Raw genomic sequence first — 22,727 nt, forward strand, 5'->3', positions numbered from 1 at the left:
GGTAAGGAAACCACTCTTTTTTGATTTATAAATTAGAGGAGTGACAGCATATACTAAAATATAAGCTCCAGGAGGGCAAGATCTTAGCGAATTTCACTCATATATCCTGAGTGCCTAAAAAGTTCCTTTCAAATAATATAATAATATATTTGATGATACAAAATTCAATGTAATTCAGTGTAAATATGACATAAAATTTGATGAAATAAAGTTCAATGAGACGATATATTAAATAATATATTATTCAATATGTTGTCTGATTAAATCCTCTGAACAACATTATAAGATGGATGCTTTTCTTACCCCATTTTACAGATAAAGAAACTGAGCTTCAAAGAACTAAGTTACCAAGGTGATACAGCTAGTTCGTGGGGAAATGAGACCTTCAGGTCTTTACCCACCTTTCTTCTTCTTCTTGCCATTCTGTCACTGTACCCTTGTCATCCAAAGACTTCAACACACAACAGAAGTTCTTGGCAATAAAACTGGAATCTCTGAACAATCAGTATGAATTTTTTTTAGGTCTAACTTAAGAACTCAAAAAGTAAACAAGTGCATATAGAAAGAAATTCAAATGCATTCATTTCATTCAAAGGCATGCATTAAAATATTTCTTAAATTAAATATTGACTGGTCAAGTATCCAACCACCCCTGGTTTTAATTAGTGTTAGTAACCAACTCTTCATTACCTACAGGCAAACTAGCACTTCTGTACCTTTTCCTCAGTCTACTGTCTAGACCTGAAATTCCAACTGGAAAAAGCTGGAGGCTGAGACAAGGCCAAAAAGGAATGGGCCCTACTTTCTTAACGTAACCGAGAGCCAAACAGGAACAATGGTGAATTGTTCCTTGATTGGGATATGGCGGCCATGCCAATCATTGTCTCCCACCAACTCCGCCTTCTAGAGAGCCTGCCTGGACCTGTCTGGGACCACCCGAAGCACGTATGACCCCTGCATCCCAGCAACAGCTGGGTAGACCAGAGATGGATACATGACTCCTTATAGGCCAAACAGACTCTCACTTAAAAATTTGGAATTGAGACACTGGGAGACCAAGACATTAAAGGAAAGCCTGTGTAGTACTGGACTAGAGCAACATTGTACCAAGTCAAAGCCATTTGGAGCAGTAAACCTGAGAAACCAGATCAAGCAAGGAAGCCAGTCTGCTAGTAGAGGCAAGAGAACAGCAGAGCCTCATAGAGAAAAGCAAAAACTACAGACTACATGGGCCTCTGAAAAATGTGAGACTGGCATCCCTTTCTGATTCTTCTACTACCTTCCTTGACTACCCATGGCATATTCTCATATCTCTTCAGTAACACCATGTTTATATGAGTTTATTTGAGAACGTCTTTCCATTTCATTATAACCAAATGATCCCCAAGACACATTATTTCACCTCCCTGTTACTACCCTATTAGAGAAGGTGATTGAAAACCTTATTCTCCTTAGGTCTCAAGGAAGACAAGGCACCACAGCCTTGAAGAAGTCACAATCACAGACCACTGCAACCTCCCTGAAAAGACCAACCCCAAAAGGCAGCCGTGAGTCAGAAGAATTTTAAATAATTTTCCCAGGTGTTAACAGTTAAGTATACAAGATGAATATACTTTTTCAAAAATCTTTATACTATAGGGAAAAAAACAAACAAGAACTTTCCACTGCTTTTTTGAAGAAGAAAATCAACCAGGCTCTCAAGCCATTTTAATGCTGTTCCAATAGAATCAAAGCCAGCCTGACTCATGATGGTCCCAAGTGACACAATAATCTATCAAGGATTAAGCCTTATGGGTTTCAAATATACATAACGTGCAAACAGATGCCTGGTTAAATATGTAAAGAAGTGAGGCTAGAATAAGGAACAGTCTGGAAATGGCTAGAGGCAGAAGAACAGAGAGCCCTTGTGCTCTAAGCTTGATCCTGGAAGGAAGAGAAACGTCAAAACGTGTATTAGACAGTCCCTACCCTCAAAGAATTCCTAGCCTAGCTGAGAAGACAGGCCCCCCGACAAACAGCTCAGATCCAGGGCAGGTAGTGACAGAGGCTAATTGGAAGTCTCAGCAAAGCGTGATGGGATCGCGGAGGCAGAAGCAATTAATCACATTCAGCCAGGCAGCCGACAGTTAGCCCAACCTCATCCAGGGCTGTCATTTGGAAAGTAAATCCACTCTAACAGTTATCATGAAATTGCATCCATGATCTTTGCATCCCATCAGTCTGTACCTTTTATCTGATTAATCAAAGTCTACCTCTCCTCTTCCAGGGATAACAACATCTGTTTATCATTCCCTCCAAGAGTTCTTAATATGACACAACGACCTTGAATTACCCTTTATCTCTAGAAAATATCCTCCCTCTGTAAGGCAACAAAAATGAAGATAATATCCCCCAAAGAGTTCAAGACCATAAATATAAATGACCAAATGGCTTGGTTTTTATTCCATAAATCGGCTGCTGGAATTCACATTCCATTCAACATTTAGGCAAACAGCGTTAAACTAAAAATCATGTGTCTGCAAAATATTTATTACAGCCTTAGTCAGAGGTTCTCCTGCATATCAAGAAACACTGATCATGAGGGAGGGAGACGCAAGAGGGAAGAGATATGGGGACATATGTATGTGTATAGCTGATTCACTTTGTTATAAAGCAGAAACTAACACACCATTGTAAAGCAATTATACTCCAATAAAGATGTTTTAAAAATAATAAATAAATAAAAAGATAAATAAAATCATCAAAGATTCAGTACAAAAAAAAAAGACGGTAAAATACCTCATTAATAATTTCTATATTGCTTACATGTTGAAATAATAATATTGATACTTTGGTTGTATTAGGTTAAATAAAACATATCAAAATGAAAACAAAACAAAAAAAAGAAACACTGATCGAATTATATACACTAACTCCCAACAACAATAACAACAAAAAACAAGTACATGTAAAAACTGGTGAAATGCCAGTATGATCTGTAGTTTTGTTAATTGTATTGTGCCAATACCAATTTCCTGGTTTTGATAATGCACTATAGTTAAGCAAGATGTCACCACTGGGTGATGGGTACATAGGACCACTCTGTATTATTTTTCAACTTCTTGTGAGTCTACAACTACATAGGTTAAAAAGAAAAGCCATTTATCACATTTATAGCTAGTTTTGCAGGGCTTTGCCCATCTAAGCAGTTCCCTTTTCCTCCTAGATTCTAATACTTTGCTTTAAGCCTCAAAACTTGCAGATACAATGCGGAGAACACACCACCCCAGTCCTGGGAGTGGCAGCCAGCAAGGGGCATTCCCACCGAGTTTACATTCTCTTCGAGGAGTCCAAGAAAGTTAACTTCCTCAGCCTAATCTCGCCATGGACCAGTTCCCTACTGAACTCCTCGCTTTGCTGTGCCACTAATACCCCGTCCCTAGCCCAGTGTCCCCAACACACACTCTCTCTCTCACACACACACACACACACACACAAAACAGAGGGACAATTAAAGATGATTCAGAAAAGCAAAACCAGCAGAATCTCTCACCCACAAAACTCACCTCCTCCCAAGACTTAACCTGAATGAACTTCAACCAGTTTGGCTCTAAAAGTCTAAAGAACTGGCTCCAATGGAATTCAACACACAAGAAGCAGTCTAAGAAACTGTCATCCTAAACTCTTCTCAAAGGTACCCAGACATGCAAGCCCCCCTGGAGATCAGCACCTTAGCAGTTATTTATGTAGTTCATTCTCCACCCCTAGCCCAGCTCAAAGTGTCAGGTAACACAAATTGAGCTCCCTGGCTTAAGACTTACACCATCTTTCAAGAAAATTTTATAGCCTCTGATATTGGCGTTCTTGAGCAGTTTCCAAGACAAAATCCAGGCATCTCTATAATCTATTAGATTTGGGAGAACTTTAGTACTGGGTCTGCAGCGCAATGATTAAGAACAAAGAATTGGATGATGGAGGAATCAAATCCCGGTAGCATCTCCCTGGGTGCGTATACCACCATTTACTACCCAAATAACTTCGGGCAGGTTACTTAAGTTTTCTGTGGCAGTTTCCATCTGGAAAACGGAGATAATGATAGGATTAGGATCCTGCCACACAAGATTCTCATGAGTATTTCAGTAAGTTAATACGTGTCAAGGGTTCAGAACAGTGTCTGCCATATAGCAAGCACCCTTACAGGGTTGTCTACTATTATAATTGTTGTGGTGGTTCCAATAACTTTTTATTGAGCGCCTAGGTCCCAAACTTTATGAATCTAAGATAAAAGAAAGTGCAGCTTTTATTCTGGAAGAATCGTATATTACCAAGTATGGGGACGTAGAAGGATGAGACCATGCGGGTGTCCCCAAGCCCAAAGAAACACCTTTCTTAGCTTCTAGACTGAGTATTGCACTCACAGAACCTGTGAGTCACAGATGGTGAAGGCCTAAGATTGAGAAATCTAAAGGTTTGGATAAACCTCAACAGGGCAGACTTGTGAAAGTCACAGTGGTATGTACCGCCCTGCCCCTCCCTTGTCTACCTTTCACCTTAAAATCAACAAATTCCCCCAAATAGTGCACAGTCTCTCACGAAGCCTGGGCCATCAGACAGGTTTTTCAAGTCCTGCAGATAATTCTATTAAAACATACCAGCCACCCCAATAACACTGAAACTACTGGCCACGCCATTCTTTTTCCTACTTGGCCCTCTTCCACAGAGGATATGTTCATGGTCACCCGCCACCGACATCCCTGGGATGGAGAGAGGGATTCCCAGTAAAGGAAGGCCTTATATGGGGCAGAGTTTTGACCCATACAGACAGGGTTCGCACGAAACAATTCTGAGAAGCAAGGATCTTCGTGGTTTCTGAAATGCTGCCAATCACACAAAAGAAGCCCGATGCATGATTTTCAAGCCAGTTTTGTAAAAAAAAAACGACTCCAAATCCCTAAGTGTGTGAAGCCAAAATTGTAAAGATGCTAAAATCCCTGGAGCTGTTTCATATTATTTATTATGATTCTTCTTGGCACCCCAAAAGTGGACTCACAGAGCTCTTTATTAATTTACACACCATCAATGGGGTTCACAGATGGTAAGACCCACACATGCAGAAGACCAAGAGCCTTGGCCAAAATCCCAACAATGTGTAAATAAATATAGCTCGGAAGGACCCAGAGTGTTATTCAGCCCCAAGCCCTGTTGCTACCACTGGTGCTGAGGCAGGACCAAACGGATACCCGGGGTAAAACTGAAAGTCAATGGCTCGAGCCACCAGGAAGCAGGCTCCAAGTCCAAGGTCAAGATTTTCAATACCGTCCTTCTCAGGTGAGTCACTTGACTCAAATTAATTCTCATAAGGGTTTATAAGGACTCGATGAGTGACAGATCCACCTAATGTGAACAGAGAAGGAATTAAGAGATCTTCTGAAAGCTGCACTTTTGCATTGAAAAGGCTCCTGGCAGTTTTGATGTATCTTCCCCTTATAGAAAGTAAATCCTAACTTAGGGCACAGACATCAGTTCTTTTAAAGACCTAGAGTTTCCACTGAAAGTGAGGATCATTTTAGTAGTGCTAACTGAGCAGATGAGAGCACTAAATAATTACTATCTTACAGTATGCCAAACTTTAACAAAATAATTATAATTTTTAGTAACTGTTAATTTAAAAATTTTTGATAAATCTTTTATGTAATCTTGAGGCTTAGATTTCATATTTTTTTTTAAAGCAAAGGCTTTTCTTCTTTTAACATTTTATTTATTTATTTATTTTAATTTTTGGCTGTGCCCAGTGTTAGTTGCGGCACGTGGGCTCTTCGTTGGAGCACACGGGCTTCTCTCTAGTTGTGGCATGGGCGTTCTCTCTCTCTAGTTGTGGCACACGGGCTCCAAGGTGCGTGGGCTCTGTAGTTGCGGCGTGCAGGCTTAGCTGCCCGGTGGCATGTGGGATCTTAGTTCCCCGACCTGGGATCGAACCCGCGTCCCCTGCATTGGAAGGCGGATTCTTTATCACTGGACCACCAGGGAAGTCCCCAGATTTCATATTTTAATGGTGATATTCAGCTGCAGTATTTGCTTCTACTGAAAACTGATTTTAACATTTGGTACTTAGCCAAAATGTGTATTAGGTGCATTTCCAAGATTATACAGAAAACTTGCAGCACGGTGAACCTAATTGAAGTACAAAGGAAATGTAACTGTGGGTCATGTGAAGGATGCAATTTTTCTGAATTCCCAATAAATAATCTTCAGCTCAGGAAAAAAAAAAAAAAAAGACCTAGAGTTTATTCCAGATCAATCCAGCACATTCAGGATATATTTTTTTTTTTAAGGAATTCCTTTATTTTTATTATTTATTTATTTATTCATTTTTATTTTTGGCTGTGTTGGGTCTTCATTTCTGTGCAAGGGCTTTCTCTAATTGCAGCAAGCGGGGGCCACTCTTCATCGCGGTGCGTGGGCCTCTCACTATCGTGGCCTCTCTTGTTGCGGAGCACAAGCTCCAGACGCACAGGCTCAGTAGTTGTGGCTCACGGGCCTAGTTGCTCCGCGGCATGTGGGATCTTCCCAGACCAGGGCTCGAACCCGTGTCCCCTGCATTGGCAGGCAGATTCTCAACCACTGCACCACCAGGGAAGCCCTCAGGATATTTTTGAAGCATACAGCTACACTGTTTATTATGTGTCTGACTGTTTAGCGTTTTTGTTTATATTTTAGTTATTTTTACATTTGTGTACAAATCTTATATCAAGTATCTGTTATAATCAAAAATAAAAAAAGAAGAAATGAGAGTTTGTCAATTGAAAATTCAGGCCCACTGACATCAAATGGTCATCCTGATATTGAGAAGACAAACCCAGACAGTGAAGGAAGGGAACCACCGAAGCCCTTGAATTATCTTCTTTTATAAAGAAAAGTTCAAATGAGGGACTCTCTTTACTGAGTCAGCTAAAAGGATTCAAAATTACAAAGAGCCAAAACTCAGTTTTGAAACGCTCTTCCTGTTTATAGTGAATAAATTCCCCAAATGCAGAGGAATTAGATTTTAATGAAAGTCTCTACTAGCATGTTCTTGCTCAATCGCATTTTGGCTAAACTAGCTTAACCCTTCCTAGAACTTAGAAATTCTGACACAGTGATCCACCTGATGGGGACCAAGTTACTGACTGCTCTTAAGATACAATCAGCTTTATTTTCCGTCTTATAATCATATCTTAGTTTAGTTCCATTTTGCGGACACTAATGGATTTCACTGTCTGTCTCTTCTACACTTAGGCCAGTGGCTCTCCAGGTGTGGTCCCCAGAACCACAGCAGCAGCAGCTCCTGGGAACTTGTTAAAAATGTAAATTTCTGAGGCCCCACTGGAAACCTACAGAATCAGAAACCCTAGGGGCGGGGCGAGCTTGTGTTTAACAAGGCTTCAGGGTGATTCTGATGCACGCTAAAGTTCCAGCACCACTGCCTCAGGCCATGGAAACCCCATCGTGTGTTACTCAAACATCCCCTAGGCTTCACCAGGGTGGTGGCCCTACAGATGTCTCAAACACATAGCTACTCCACCCACCCATGTCCGTCACCCTCCTTGCAAATGGCAGAAACTCAGACTTTCTCCTTTCTTAGGTCTCTCTGGAAGTCTCAGAATCGGGTTGCCTCTCACAGGCAACCTCCACTCCAGCTCCTGCTCCACATCTCTCTAGAATGACAGAGGTTCCATGGTCCACTGTCAATCTGCACTGACTTCGTGCTACTCAGATCCGAGCACAATGGTCCTCCACCCATGGGCCACCATCACACCCCACCCTGAGCCCCAAGGCCCTTGGGACACTGCTAACCCCCTCCTTCCTGCAATCACACCCCTGCCCCTCTTCTCCATCTCTCTGGGAACCTTGCTGCTGTCTCTGGGCCGTAGGAAACATCTAACCCCCACCAGGCCTCCCTCTTCAGTCGGGGAGCCCAGCTAGCGTCCTTTGGCTGAAAGCTATAAGCCTGGTCCCAGAAGCAAAGAGGGCCAACTAGTGGGGGGGTGAAGAGCTAAGAAGATTTTTTTTTTTAAGCAGGATTTACAAAGGCTGATGATTCCTATGAGAGAAATAGGAGATCCAAGTTTCCTCCAGCACTACACAAGTCAAAGAAATGAGGGGAACATCCTATCCTGGAAATTGACTGAAGCAGAGTCTTTAGGGGAGACAGAAGGCAGCACTGAGGTTGCAGCCGTGAATGTGCGTATGTAAGAGAGACAGAGAGAAAAAGAGAAACAGAGACAGAGACAGCAGTCATAGTGAGTTCCCCCTGTCACTGGCAGGCAGATAAGTTACCCGATGGTCTCCTGTGTCTGATGGTAACTTACACGAAAGCGTGAAAGCAGCAGGAGTGTAAAACATGAAGGTCATCTCATCACTGGGAGATGTTACAAAGATCCCCTGAAAAACTTTAAACCAGGGACAAAAACAAAAACCAGGTAAGTAGCTCACAAAATGACTGTGCCCTGGACACTTAGATGGAGCTGTCCTTCAGTCGAACCTCTCCCTGCCCCGGCAATATCAGTGCTGGCTCCCAATGTTAAAAGCTTCCCCCCCAGCACATAATTCCAAATATCCTCAAGAGGGAAACAGCATCCCACTGAAAACGAAACTCCTGAAATAATCCAAGAGCTAAGAGAAGAGGAACAAGGAGGAGCTGTGGGTTAAATTTAAAATAATAAAAAGCAGCAAATATTAAAAACTAGAGATTTTAAATAAAGGAGGACATCCTAAATTTCTCTGTCTAGATAAGGGTGGATAAAGAAAAAACATTAGCAAAGTTTCTATAAGAAACCAGGGAGGAAATCTTTCAAGCTTTGGGGCCCATTCATTCCGTCAACTCTGCCACATAAAGCGCAAAAGCAGCCGCTGAAATAAACAAATGGGCATGGCCATGTTCCAATAAATTTCATTTACAAAAACAGGTGACAGGTCAGATTTGGCCTGCAGCTTATGGTTTGCCAGCTCCTGGGTATCAATACGTATGTATGGAATGCAGAATTGGGCGGCATTAGAAAATATATTTCATCTGCTCTTTTCAAGAAAGAAGATGATAATCAATATAATAATATTCCTTCCTCAGATAGTCCTGTGTCTAGATGGGAAGATCTCCCCTCATACACTAATTTGTGTCACTCATCTGCACTTCTCATGGTAGACTACATGATTCTCCCTTGCATCAAGTCCCTGTCTTTGTGCCCCTGAGAAAGGGATATTATATAATGGATTATTATCCTGCTTCTTCAAAATAAGCAGATGAAATGTACTGTCTAGAGCTGGCTAGTCCCCTCATCACGTGTGCTTATACTTGACACCAGGTCCAGACCTCAGTTTCAGGGAAGGTGCAGGCAAAGAACATGCAAACAGACAAACAAGGCATCATCTCCCTCCACAGGGTTCCTGCCTCTAAATGAGATGGACACTGAATCCCAAAGTCATGAGCGTGACTTGGCTGGTCCCCCTGCAACACCAGCTGGGGTTACGTCACCTGCCCAAGTTCAACATCTGGAAATCCGCACAATGACCCTGGTGGATGGATGGGAGTGGTGCTCAGGGAGCATTCTTCCAAGTTCATGAGGACTGCAAACAAGACATTGGGCAGATGGCAAAGGCCTAAAGGAAGAGTTATGATTTGGTTCCTCACCCCTGCACTTCATCCCACATCAGCAATCTCTCCAGAGCAAAGCTCCCAGGAGCCCATAGGCTTGGCCACTCTGAAAGCACAAGAGAGAAAATTCCAGAGCCGCAGACAAAAAACTCTGACAAGCCTCAAAAATGGTCAGGATTCATTTGCTTTGTAACATTAGGACACACAATCTGAGAATACCAACGTACAGGCTCCCTTCCTCATATGGATTTCCTTAACAACCAGGGGAGCAGTTGAATGTCCATAAGAAACACATAAATCTACCGCATATGTACACGTTTGGCTCAGATGGTTTGCATCAGACTTAAAAGAGAAGTTGTCCTCTTTCTTCTCAAATCTAACAGTGAAGAATCCCAAAAGACATGAGAAGCTCTCAGAATGAATCAACCACAAACGGGAAACATTTCCTAACAGGACCAATTATAGATGGATGGAGGTGGGGGAAACAGCTCTCTTCCTATGAGTCTGGAGCGCAATCAATAAAATCATCCCAGGTCAGCCGAGGACCCTCCCCCGCCTCCTCCTTGCCTCTTGTCCAACTTGATGACTTCCAGAACTAGGATATAAAAAGTCTCTGCAGCAGGAAGGGATACCAACCGGAACAATATGAGCCTCTGAACGACAGGTGTCTGCGCAGTTGGACCTGGACCACAGAAAAGAGAAATTCTCTCTTCTGTTGCCACCGGTGCAGATGGATGGAATCTGAGGCTCATTTCCTCAGCAGGCAAAAACCCAGGGAAGAGGAACTGGGAAAGGTCACGTCCAAACAAATCTATCAACCAAACTAAGAGAGTCCCGGAATGTGCAGGCGGACATGCACTGCCCACGAGAGGAGAAAGCAAGCCCTGACTTGAAAGAGTCAACTTCTCTGAGGACCCTTCCTGCAAGTGGCCCGGAGAAAGCCCTACATGGTCAGCTGGTCAGACAGGTCCATGAAGGCAGGAAGCCACGAGAAAAGGTGTAGCCCCTGAGAGATGGGGAATGTTCTCTGTGATTCTTCCAGCAATGAGCGACTCCCTCCACCTGTAAAACTAACTCACATGACATTAGCACTTGATACAAAACACATGGGAGAGCCTCAGTTTTACAAGGTCTTCTTACCCTTCAGCCCCCAAAGAAAGAGAATCCCGTTCCATCTAAGATACCTTTATAATGTTCTTAACACAAGGCTGGGAATTTTTAGCAAAGTTAGCAAGAATTTATAGTAATATTCCAGTACTGATTATCTTATTAACAACATCAGGAATAATATTCGTGGCAGTCACCGAAGCACATGTTCCTCCCAGAGATGAAAACTAAGTCACCATTAAGCAAACCCGTTGAGTTAGTGAACAAATTACCTTCTGTAAGCATAGCCACTGAAGATATCCTCTCAAAGTCCACACACCCATGTGTAAAAACTGGAAGCATGTGCCCCTTCTCTCCCTCCGTTTTCTAATCCAGGAATCAAGGACGTGGGTTGATCAATTACTGATGCTAGAAACCAAAGCAACTAAAATGCACCACCTTGCCTGCTCCCGGGTTGCTTTTCTTGGTACCAAGACTCTTCTCTCCTCCATCATATGGTGCGATGATGGGATTGCCACTGCCTCTTCTGGGTATAACATTCTCAGCATCTCCTCCATTTTCTTGATATTGCTTTCCTTTCAAGGGCCCTGTGACTGCATTTTACTGCCTAAGGAAGGGAATTTGGTCCTTTAAGCTCCTGAGTGATTTGGAGAGAATATTGGCCTCTGTTTCTGGCCATGACCCAATAGGATGCTTTCTTCACATCGTCTCTTCCACCCATCTCTTCCGTGTCTGGCTCTCGGCTACCACCCAGGTAAAGCTCATCTCTCACCTAGCTCCTAACAGGCCTCCATCCAGACCTCCACCAGCCAACCGGCCTTCCCAATGGTACCCGAGGGATTTCTCTAAAAGACGGATGGTAGGTGTCATTCTCCCCTCCTGAATGACTCTCCGTGGGTTTTTATTTTCTGCTGGTACAATTCAAACTCCTTAGTGCTACCTTTAAAAAGGCCTCCACAACACAACTCCCACTGAACTTTCCCTTCTCCCTTCCACACAGGCCCTCACAAACCCTACCCACCAGCCCCACAGGACAAGTCCTCCTCCTCCTCCACTGAGCCCTGCTGCCCTGGTGCTGCTCCCCAAGCCCTGCACGCCCTCCCCACACCCTCACCCCCCAACACTTGCTCACCTTCTACTCACCCTGCAGGATCCACCTCAAGGGCTGTGCATCCCACAAAGTGATCTTTAGTCCCTGCTCAGGGCCTCTGCCCCACTGTGCTTACACTCTGACACGGATTAAGGCTTATGTTATAATTATTGATCATCACGTCTATCTTCTCTGGCAAATTATAAACTCCTTGATAGTGATCGTCCCCAGGAGCCCCAGCGCCAACTCTGCTGCTTCACACACAGTAAACAATCAACAGATACAAACCAAAATCGGAAATGAGTAAATGCAACTAAAACACTGGGAAAGAGTAAAGAGTCTAAATGCACCCTCTGCTTCACCTTGGAACCTGATCAGACCCACTGAAAACAGCTGCTTAGAGCAGTAAGGACTTTCATAGCTATCAGCCTGCCCCTGGGATTCATAAAGAGATGTTCTCATTCTATCTGAACCAAGGAGTACTAACCTTCTGTTGTTCTGCGAGGCCTAGATATTTTCCATTAAGCCAAGATAAACTCAGGGATTTATTTAATGCGCATCTCACCACCATCCCTCACTAATGAGGCAGTTAAATTCTACAAGCAGACTTAGCCTGAGAGGGTCTCGCGGCTGGAACTACAGGGATCTTCCGACACTATCAGAACTTGGGAGACTATTTTTGGGTCACCTGGTAGTGGCCTCTGAAGTGAGTCAAAGTAACATTAAATATGACCCAAGCAAAGACCCTGATCTGGAGCTGAATCGCCACAAGTCACAGGAATGAAACACATGGTCTCTAATAGGGATTCTGCCGTAATAGGCAAGATATTCTCCTGCTATCGGGAAGGCAGAGAACAGGAGCATGCATTCCAGAACCTTCGCAGACTGGTCACACCTACAGTCCCCATGGGCACCACAGACACTGCAAACTCTCTCAGCCGCATTCTAACTACACAGTCAGGGAGGCAGAGGATACACTCATGGTGGTTTTCAACAGGGTGACCTGGGATGACAGTCTCACTGAAAAGGAGACACGATGGAACCCACACCGGAAGGTGTGGCGGGCACCCCATGTGGTTACCAGGGGAAAAGGGCTCCAGGCAGAGAGAACAGCCAGGACGGGGGCTTTGAGGCAGGGGTCTGCCTGGTACATCTGAGCCACAGCCAGAGTGAAGGAAGCAAGGGAAGAAAGGTGGAGGGGAGGGAGTAGCTCCTGCCGGACCCTGAAACCACTGTATACACTTTGGTTTTGAGGCTGACGGGCAGGGAGGGTGTCTGAAAAGCACAGGAAGGTTCTGAGCAGTGTGTCTGACCTAAAAGGTGTCCCCTGGCTACTGTCTGGGGACAGATGGCGGAAGGGAAAGGCAAGAGCCGAGGGGCCAAGTCTGGAAAAGGCGCCACAGAATCCACGCATGGACCACACAGCTGCCATCTTGAGTTAGGGTCGACGCACCTGCTACCAACATGGATTTAAGAACATCCAGGGGTGTCCCCCGAAGCACCACGGCAGCCCTGACAAAGGAGAGCTCGTGACTCTGGATGAAAGGGAGATTTCTGCAGCCCTTCAGGCCCTCTCCACGGCAGCTCTCAGCAGAAAGGCGAGCAATGAACTCAGTCCAGCTTTAAACACGGGGAGTTAGAGAGGTCACTCCAAATGAAAAGGAAACCAAGACCGACCTTGTTGTGGGAGCTCCCCTGGAAACATGGAGAACGCGCACACCGCCAGGGAAGAAAGGCAGCCGGCCAGCACCGACGGCTCAGGACTCCGCACGGTACTCGGTCTCAAAGAGCAGCCCTTCAGAGCGAGCTGTGTGGCGAGGCCTCTTAGCACTGGCCCTTCTTTTCCTGCAGCCAAACAAAAGAAAGGGGGGTCAGTGTTACACACTCAGGTGGCTTTGAAGCCCAGCTGTGTCCCAGGCCACCCGTCCCTCCACTGAGTCACAGCCGAAGGTGCAAGCAACGCGCTCTCTGCGTCCCTCCTTCGGTCTCCCCCAGACACGGCTGATACCCCACAGCTTCCCAGCCAGGAACTCTCACCCTGAAACCAGCTCAGCGCTGGCCACGTCCAAGGCCTTGGGCAAGTCACTAAACACCTCTGGCCTCCCCTTCCTCCTCTCTACGATGAGAATTCAGGGAGATCATTCACGAATGCACCCCTTACCTGGATGGTACTCAGGCATGGGGAATTATTCTTGGGATCATTATTGCATGTGCCCATGAATGCATGAGAAATTTATTTCTTGGAAGCGATGTAAAATAACGAAAAGATTCACTGGTACCAGTAAGCAAGAGACGCATCATCATTAAACAACAAAGTGATAAAAACAGGGTGGTGACACATTTTGTATAGTGAGGGGCCATCTTAAACATGTATTTAAAGTAAAGAAGACCCACCTCGGGGCTTCCCTGGTGGCGCAGTGGTTGAGAATCTGCCTGCCAATGCAGGGGACATGGGTTCGAGCCCTGGTCTGGGAAGATCCCACATGCCGCGGAGCAGCTGGGCCCGTGAACCACAATTGCTGAGCCTGCGCGTCTGGAGCCTGTGCTCCGCAACAAGAGAGGCCGCGACAGTGAGAGGCCCGCGCACCGCGATGAAGAGTGGACCCCACTTGCCGCAACTAGAGAAATCCCTCGCACAGAAACGAAGACCCAACACAGCCATAAATAAATAAATAAATAAATAAATTTAAAAAAAAAAAAAAAAGAAGACCCACCTCGAGCAAAATGCCACCTTCCCCAAGAACTTGACCCTTCGTGAACAGATAAACCTCATCAGTACTTGCAAGGGAACTGCTAAGATGAGCACATTTAGACACTGATATGACAGCACTTAAAATACTCCTTCTGGACACGAAGTCAGCAGTAAAATACGTTAGACGCATTTAAAGTTCACACCCTTGGATCCAGTAAATCTGCATCTCGAATTTTTAATCTAGAGATATAATAAAAGATGCAAAGATTTATACATAAGCCCCACAACTAAGAAAATCAAAAAGTGGAAAACTAAATGTTGAACCAGAAGAAACAAGTCTGCTACATCCTTATGAAAAACTACTATGCAATTTTTAAAAGGGTGACTTTAGGAAAAATATCTATCAGGAAAGTTTGAGCTCCCTGAAAAAGTGGTAAATGGATTAGACTGGATTAGAAGCATACACTTGACTTTGTCACATAATAATACATCATAGTACAGAAAACAGGCTTTGAAAGGAAAAAAACTCCTTGGGGCCAAAAGCATGGTCCAGGCCAGTGAGATCAGCCACTCTGCCTATGGACAGACCCAGGGGCCAGAGCCTCCCACTTTCCCGACACCCGCTCTGGACGCTCCAAAAATCTCAAGGAATTGAGTGTGAAAAACAACTATTTCAAGAAGGCTTATTAAGGGATATTTGTGAAAGAATTTTCCAGCATCCTGTATGCAAGTCAACTTGAAGCCTCTGAAGATAAATGAATTCAACATAGGTTCTCAGCAAAGGATGCAAGATTGTCCAAAATGTTGCACCAATTTAGAATTGAAGTGACCACCTGATTTGTTTTGTTGTTGTTACTGTTATTGGTGACGGTGGTTTTAGCCAAATCTGTTCTTCTCAAATCTTTTCTCAACAACATAGCATTGCCTTCAGAACTCAAACTTCTATGTAGTTAGTTAAATGGTGTCCCTGAAAATTCACCTCCACCTGGTTCTGTCCACGTAACTCCATAAAGTGATCTTATTTGGAAACAGGGTAGGGTCTTTGCAGATGTAATGAAGTTAAGATGAGGTCACACTGGATTAGAATGAGCCCTAAAGCCAACGACTGGTGGCATTAAAAGAAGAGGAGACACACAGAGAATAAGGTCATGTGAAGACAGAGGCAGAAATTGGTTGGTGCAGCTACAAGTCGAGGGATGCTAGAGACTGCCGGAAGCCACCAGAAGCCAAGAAGAGGCAAGGAAGGATTCGTTCCTAGAGCCTTCAGAAGAAGCATGACTCTGCCAACACCTAGATTTTGGACTTCTGGACTCCAGAAATATGAGAGAATGAAATTCTGTTGTAAGCCACCAAGTTGGTGGTGATTTGTTAAGACAGCCCTAGTACACTAATACGGTGTACAAGCAGAAGTCCCAAAGACAAGAGAAGATAAACACACAAAGAAGGATTGTTATGGACTGAATGTTTGTGTCCCCCCAAAATTCATATGTTGAAGCCCTAATCCCCAATGTGATGTTATCTGGAGGTGGGCCTTTTGGGGAGGTGATTAGGTCATAAGAGTGGAGTTCTCATGAATGGGATTAGTGCCCTTCTAAGAAGAGACATGAGAGAATCTCTCTCTCTGCTGTCAGAGGACACAACAGAAGATGTCCCTCTACAAGCCAGGAAGATGACTCTCACCCGTGCCTTGATCTTGGACTTCCCAGTCTTCAGAATCGTGAGAAATAAATGTGTGTCGTTTAAGCCACCCAGTCTATGACGCTATTGTTATAGCTGCTCAAGCTAACTAAGACAAGATTACCAGAAGGAAAGTGTGCTAAAGACACACATTACTTTACAGCTCCATCTCAGACCGGGTGTAGGGAGTGGGAGACAGTTAGGAAGAAAAGCTGAAAGACGTAAATAACGTTAAGAGTTTATTAGCAGTTATCTTGTTTCTCAGACCAGTGGTTCCTAAGCATCTGTGTGCATAAGCATTACCCGGCAAGAGCATTAGAATGCAGACTCCTGAGCCCTCCCATCCCAGACCCTGATGCAATCGATGGTATGTTTTTAACAAGTACCTTCATGTTCTGACAAAGCTGGATTCCTGCTCACACTTAGAAAGACTCTGCTGGGGATTCAACAGGTACATATAACAGAAACATCCTCTTTGGAGATGCCCATCTACGTACCTCTCCAGCCTGGTCTCTCAGGTCCCTCTCCAGCAACCCCAGAGCACATGACCCCTTCAGGCCTGAGCTCACACCATCCATGACTGCTGCCAGGAATGTCCTGAACCTCCTTTGCACCCACCTTTGCCTGGCTACTCCTGCACTCATCAGCACAGGCCTGACTGCCTCCAAGAAATCTCCCTGACCATGAACTGACCACTCACTCATTCATTCACCATCTCTCGAGAGCCTACGAAGAACCAATGTTCTTGGTACCCAGAAAGATGAGCTCCACAGAATTGATATTCTTGTAGGTAAAGACACAATAAACACACACGTAGTGGCTAGGAGCTGGACTCTGGAGCCAGACTGCCTGGCCTCGAATCCCGGGACAAGCTCTACCCACCACAGTTGCCAGGATTCAGTGAGTTGATACTTGTAAGAGTGCAATAAAAGATCATTACTACTCAATAAACAAGATTATTTCAGATTCCCATACATACAATAATAAGCAGAGGACCATGATAGAGTAACCTAGTACTCCACCATGGGGTGGACATCATGCGGTATGGGAGGATTATTTAGGGTAGACTTTTTTTATTTTAAAGATTTATTTTTTTGATGTGGACCATTTTTAAAGTCTTTATTGAATTTGTCACAATATTGCTTCTGGTTTTCTTATGTTTTGGTTTTTTGGCCATGAGGCATGTGAGATCTTAGCTCCGTGACCAGGGATCGAATCCACACCCCCTGCATTGGAAGGCGAAGTCTTAACCACTGGACCACCAGGAAGTCCCTAGGGTGGACCTTGAAGGAGCTGTGTCATGAGGCTTGGCCAGTCTCAGGGATCCGACACTTTAGTTTCCAGGTGACAAAATCTCAGATGTCAGAGAGCTGTTATCCAGCATCTCTGCATGCAGCATGGCCCTTGGCAAGGACTTATCTATTCTCATCATAAAGATTTGAGCGAGACAGTCCTTCAAGCAGCTCTTAGAGCAGGGGGGCTGACGGACAGAGGCACAGCAAGAGAAGAAGGACAAGGCAGACACTCCTGATGGCTGTGACCAACCGTGACCAGCCTCAGGTACATCTGATGCCATCCTTTGGGAACCCACAGAAATTCTAAAAGATGCTACAGGTGAATAAGAGTTCCACAGGCCCAGGTAAAAGCAAGGTTGACAACGTTAATTACCAATGCCAATGCAACTGCATGGAATCCACATGCTGGGGAGGCCTGCTGACAATATGAACTCTACGTCTGCAACCATGGGCTACTTCCCTGATTACCGTGTAGGGTACTCCAGGGTGGGGATGCATCTATCTTTGAATGCACACAAACTAGAGCTAGCGGCATATAATAAATGTAGTGCTGGATGAATAAAGGAACGAATCTACAAATGGTCCTGGGTAATAATACATCCAAGCATAACACTATATCTACCTGAAACTAATATAATATTGTAAATCAACTTTATTTCGGTTAAAACACATACACCATGATGGTTAGATTGCCTGGAAATGGTAATGGCTGGATCTTGCATGCCACAACTTTTGATCATCTTGTAGGATCCTAGATATCAAGGTAAGTGATGTTTGATGAAATAGGCCCTAAAGCTATGATGGACTGGTCCATGATCTCACATCTACTTACCAGGCATGACAGGTACTATCCACAAATGGCAGCTCATAGCATCCATTTCCACCTATAAGTTTAGGTCGAGAAAAACTTGATACCCTGCAGCTGCTGGCACCATTTCCTTCCTGCCTGTCTCCCAACTTCTTATGTTTCTATGTCCCAGTGAATCTAAAAGAACTGCCTGATCATTTATTGCTTTAAAAAGTTCTGACGCCTTCAGCACTGACACTTCGAAGGAACCAGCTCCCTCCAGAAGACTGTGGTGCCCTCTAGAAAAGCCTCTAGGGGATATGCCACCTCCACTCCCACTCATGGTGAGTCATAATTAGGAGGGGAATGCTGAGGGTACCCAGAATTAAAGGATGCAAATCTGAGATCTGTAGGATAAAGCTTCTGACCTTTGCTTTAAGATACTTCACAACCCTCCCTGCCTCCATCCTGTAGCTGGTCCCCATGCTGTGGCCACAAGAGGCTCCTTGATGCCCCATCCCTGATGAACACACTGAGTATCTTTACACTTTTGCTCTTGACCTCTGTTCAGAAGTTCCTTCCCCTCCGCACACATGGTGGCTTCCTAAGACATTTTATTCGTCTGTCAAAATCCCAATCAGGCATCATCACTGCTCCTTAAAGATTCCCTTGAATGCTTCGGGGAGATCCACCCATGTTCCAGTACCCACGGTCCAGACTCTGGGACACCCATCAGCATGGGCTGTCTGTCCTATGACAGGGTGAGCTCCTCAAGGACACGAACAGGGTCTCACTTTTTACCACATCATCATCGCCAACAGAGTCACTTAATAGACACTGTTCGGAGGGATGCCCCAGGGTGAGATCTGTGGACAGCAAGCATCCTGAAGATGTGGCCAGTAAGTCAGAGCTCCCCTCACCTCTGCCCATGATACACTTTCAAAGCACACAAAGTTTCTCCATTACAGAAATCAGCACTTTGTGATTAATATCTAGGTAGAAATTCACTTAATGTCCATCTTCCCCACAAGACAGAGAGCTCTTTAGAGCCAAGGGGATGTGTCTGGTATTTACTGCTCTATCTCTCGGCCCCAGCCCTACATCTGGCTCTTGGCATTAGGAGCAATCAAATGGTGATAAACGAACCCCTCACGTGTGAGATCAGTTGACACCTTGGAAAGTTAGACACGAACCTTGCAAACATTATGCTGAGTTAAAGAAGCCAGTCACAAAAGGCCACAAATTTATGATCCCATTTATATGAAACATCCAGAATAGGCAAGTCCATAAAGACAGAAAGTAGATTAGTGATTGTCTAGGGTGGAGTGAGGGGGAGGTCTGGAGGGAAATTGGTAGTGACTGTTGATGGGTATAAGGTCTCTTCTGAAATTGACTGTGGTGATCATTGCACAATCCTGCGAATATGCTAAAAATCACTGGCTTGTCCACTTTACATGGTGAATCACATGGTATATGAATTATATCTCAATAAAGCTGTTCAAAAAAAAGTTATACAAGTTCTGCTGTTCAGGATACTCAAAGATTAAGTCAGCTCAAGAAGGGTAAATGGTATCATCAGGAGAAACCATGGAACTCTTTAGAAGACATATAATTTTTTAATAGACACAGATTTTATTTTATTTAGTATCCTATAACTAGAACTTAAGAGAATGCTTGAAAGCATCTGAATTTCTTATTTTTTTTTATAAATTTATTTATTTAGTTTATTTATTTTTGGCTGTGTTGGGTCTTCGTTGTTGCGCGCGGGCTTTCTCTAGTTGCGGTGAGTGGGGGCTATTCTTCATTGCAGTGTGCGGGCTTCTCATTGCGGTGGCTTCTCTCGTTGTGGAGCACGGCTCTAGGCACGCGGGCTTCAGTAGTTGCGGCACGTGGGCTCAGTAGTTGTGGCTCGTGGGCTCTAGAGCACAGGCTCAGTAGTTGTGGCGCACGGGCTTAGTTGCTCCGCGGCATGTGGGATCTTCCCGGACCAGGGATCGAACCTGTGTCCCCTGCCTTGGCAGGCGGATTCTCAACCACTGTGCCACCAGGGAAGCCCTGAATTTCTTATTTTTAAAGTACTGGAAACTGAGGTGCAGAAGTTCAGTGATGTGTCCAAGGTCTTACATCCAGTCTGTAGTAGCTTAAGGTCCAAATTCAATCACAGTAGCATCATTTACAACAGTCAAAAGATGGAAGCCACCCAAGTATCCATGGACAGGTGACTAGTTAAACAAAATGTGATACATATATTCAAGAGGATATAATTCAGCCTTAGAAAGGAAGGAATGCCTGCCACATGCTACAACATGAATGAAACTTGAGACATTATGCTAAGCAAAAGAAGCCAGACACGAAAGAACAAATACTGTATGATTCCACTTATATGAGGGACCTAGGATAATTGAATCCATAGAAATAGAAAGTAGAATGGTGGTTGCCAGGGGCTGGGGGAGGAAAGAATAGGGAACTGTGGTTTAATGGGTACAGTTTCAGTTTTGCAAGATAGAAAGAGTTCTACACACTGATTACACAACAATGTGAATGTACTCACTACTGACCTGTACACTTCGAAATGGTTAAAATGATGAATTTCGTGTTACGTGTATTTTATCACAATTTACAGTAATTTTTTTCAAAAAAGAGAGAGAGATCCAACCTCAAGTGTCCTAACTCTTATCCTAACCACACTCTGCAGTGTGGCCCTCCCAGACCCAGCAGAATGCTCACATAAAAAGGAGAAGTACGTCCTGCTCTGTCAGACTTCACTGATAGAGAAATGAGAGTCAGTTTCTCCAAGGGACTGCTTCCAAGGAATTTCAAGAATTTTAACAAATCTCAGCAGCACTGATCAGTACACAGATCAATAAAATAGAGGCCACTCCACAGGTCTGAGTGTTCCCACAACAAAGTCCTGCCAGAAGGTAAGTGGGTGGCTGCAAAAGGTAGCCAGTGATGGGGTCGGAGCAGGTCAGACAGCTTTCTCCAGGACAGAGCTTCTCAGACTGAACTGAGCATAGAATCAACCAGGGATCTTGTGAAAATGCAGGCTCTGGTTTGCCTGGGTGAGGCCTGAGAATCTGTATTTCTAACAGGCTCCCAGATGATGCAGGTGCAATGCTGGTCCCAGGAACCACTCTTTGCCACTTCTGAGTGGCCAGGGTAGAGATGAAACTCCACAACACATTCCTCTCCCCAAATGAGAAGCTATCTTCATGGGCTGGAAGCTCCACGGAATCATTCCATCTTGAATGGAACTAAGCACACCATCACAAGCCAATACATTTCAGCTACTTTTAGCTTGAGCTAGAAAACATACATATTCAAATTCTATGGTTTATGAAAATGTAAGTTCGATTTATATTAAAACTGGGTCAGGAGTTGACTTCTTGATTCTGGGGGGCCGGGAGTTGGGGGAACCAACTGTGGTCCATTCTTTAAAGGGAATATTAAATATGACTTAAAACTCAGAAGTTGGTGGAATTTGGTCTAATATCTGATTCACAAACTTGTTCAAGTCCCTTGGCAAAACATACTGGCAAAAGCCACAACACAGACAAAGCCCAAACATTCTGCTCTACATAGAGTCATAGACAACACGGTTTTTTAACCTTGGTCTTCATGAAGTTTTGGTTTTCATGCCAGTTCCTCGTAGAAATTAACAAGGAAGGAAAGTCATCCGCATAGTAACAAGAGGTTTGTAAGGGCTGGAGCCTGCAATCAACAGGACAGGTGTTACAGAGGAAAAGACAAGAGCCAAGAGAAAAGTGAAAATGACAGATAATGTTTTTAGGGTTAGAGGTCACCAATTAAAATTAAAAGTATTAGGGAGGGGAAAAAAAACTTTTTAAAAAGAGAAAGCAAATAATTGGCTCCTTGCCATCAAAAACTATCCCAAAATACTCTACAGAAAATGAGATGTGACCACAGAGAACTTTACAACTTTACACCAAATGAGCTTCTAACTTTCAGGGCAGTCGCTAATACCCGTTCCTATATCCATGTCAACTAATTAGCCCTCTCATTTTATTGCTGTGACAATTACTATGTCCCCAAAATAAGAGAGGATGGTTTACCTATTACTCACAAGATCTATTCAGTGATTCTCTCAAGATTCAAAGCATGTAACTTCCACCTGTCTTTACTTGGTCCCAAGTTGATTTAATTAAAAAAACAAACAAACAAAACTTCACCTAAAGGACACGAATAAACAACTCAAATAAAAACCTCAAGATGTTACAGGAGAAAGAATACAGTGCTCAGTATTAGCCACTGTGCAGTAAGAGAAGATTTTTCATGCTCTCTCCTGGTGGCGCCACTGGTACAATCTTTTTGTGTAAATTGGCAACACGTAAGACTCTTTACAATGTTTAGATTCTTTGACCTAATAAATTCCTCTTCTGAGGATCTATCCTCAAGAAATGATCCAAAATTTAGAAAAAGCACCAGATGGAAATAAAGATATCCCCTGCAGT

The 22,727-nt window shown here is 44.1% G+C and overlaps 1 protein-coding gene across 5 annotated transcripts in view; it reads right to left on the bottom strand.

Annotated features, from left to right (window-relative positions):
* Nucleotides 1–22,727, bottom strand: part of TIAM1 (TIAM Rac1 associated GEF 1) — a 407,741-nt gene that overhangs the window by 256,841 nt on the left and 128,173 nt on the right. For 4 of the 5 annotated variants that reach the window (XM_057545316.1, XM_028166880.2, XM_057545319.1 and 1 more), the window contains one exon: nt 13,482–13,649. The gene's annotated coding sequence lies outside the window, so the exon portion shown is untranslated. Of the gene's footprint in view, nt 1–13,257; nt 13,437–13,481; nt 13,650–22,727 lie in introns of those variants that run through there. The other variant, XM_057545317.1, reaches the window with a different exon arrangement.

Source organism: Balaenoptera acutorostrata, chromosome 4 (assembly GCF_949987535.1).
Source record: "Balaenoptera acutorostrata chromosome 4, mBalAcu1.1, whole genome shotgun sequence".
Taxonomy (NCBI): domain Eukaryota; kingdom Metazoa; phylum Chordata; class Mammalia; order Artiodactyla; family Balaenopteridae; genus Balaenoptera; species Balaenoptera acutorostrata.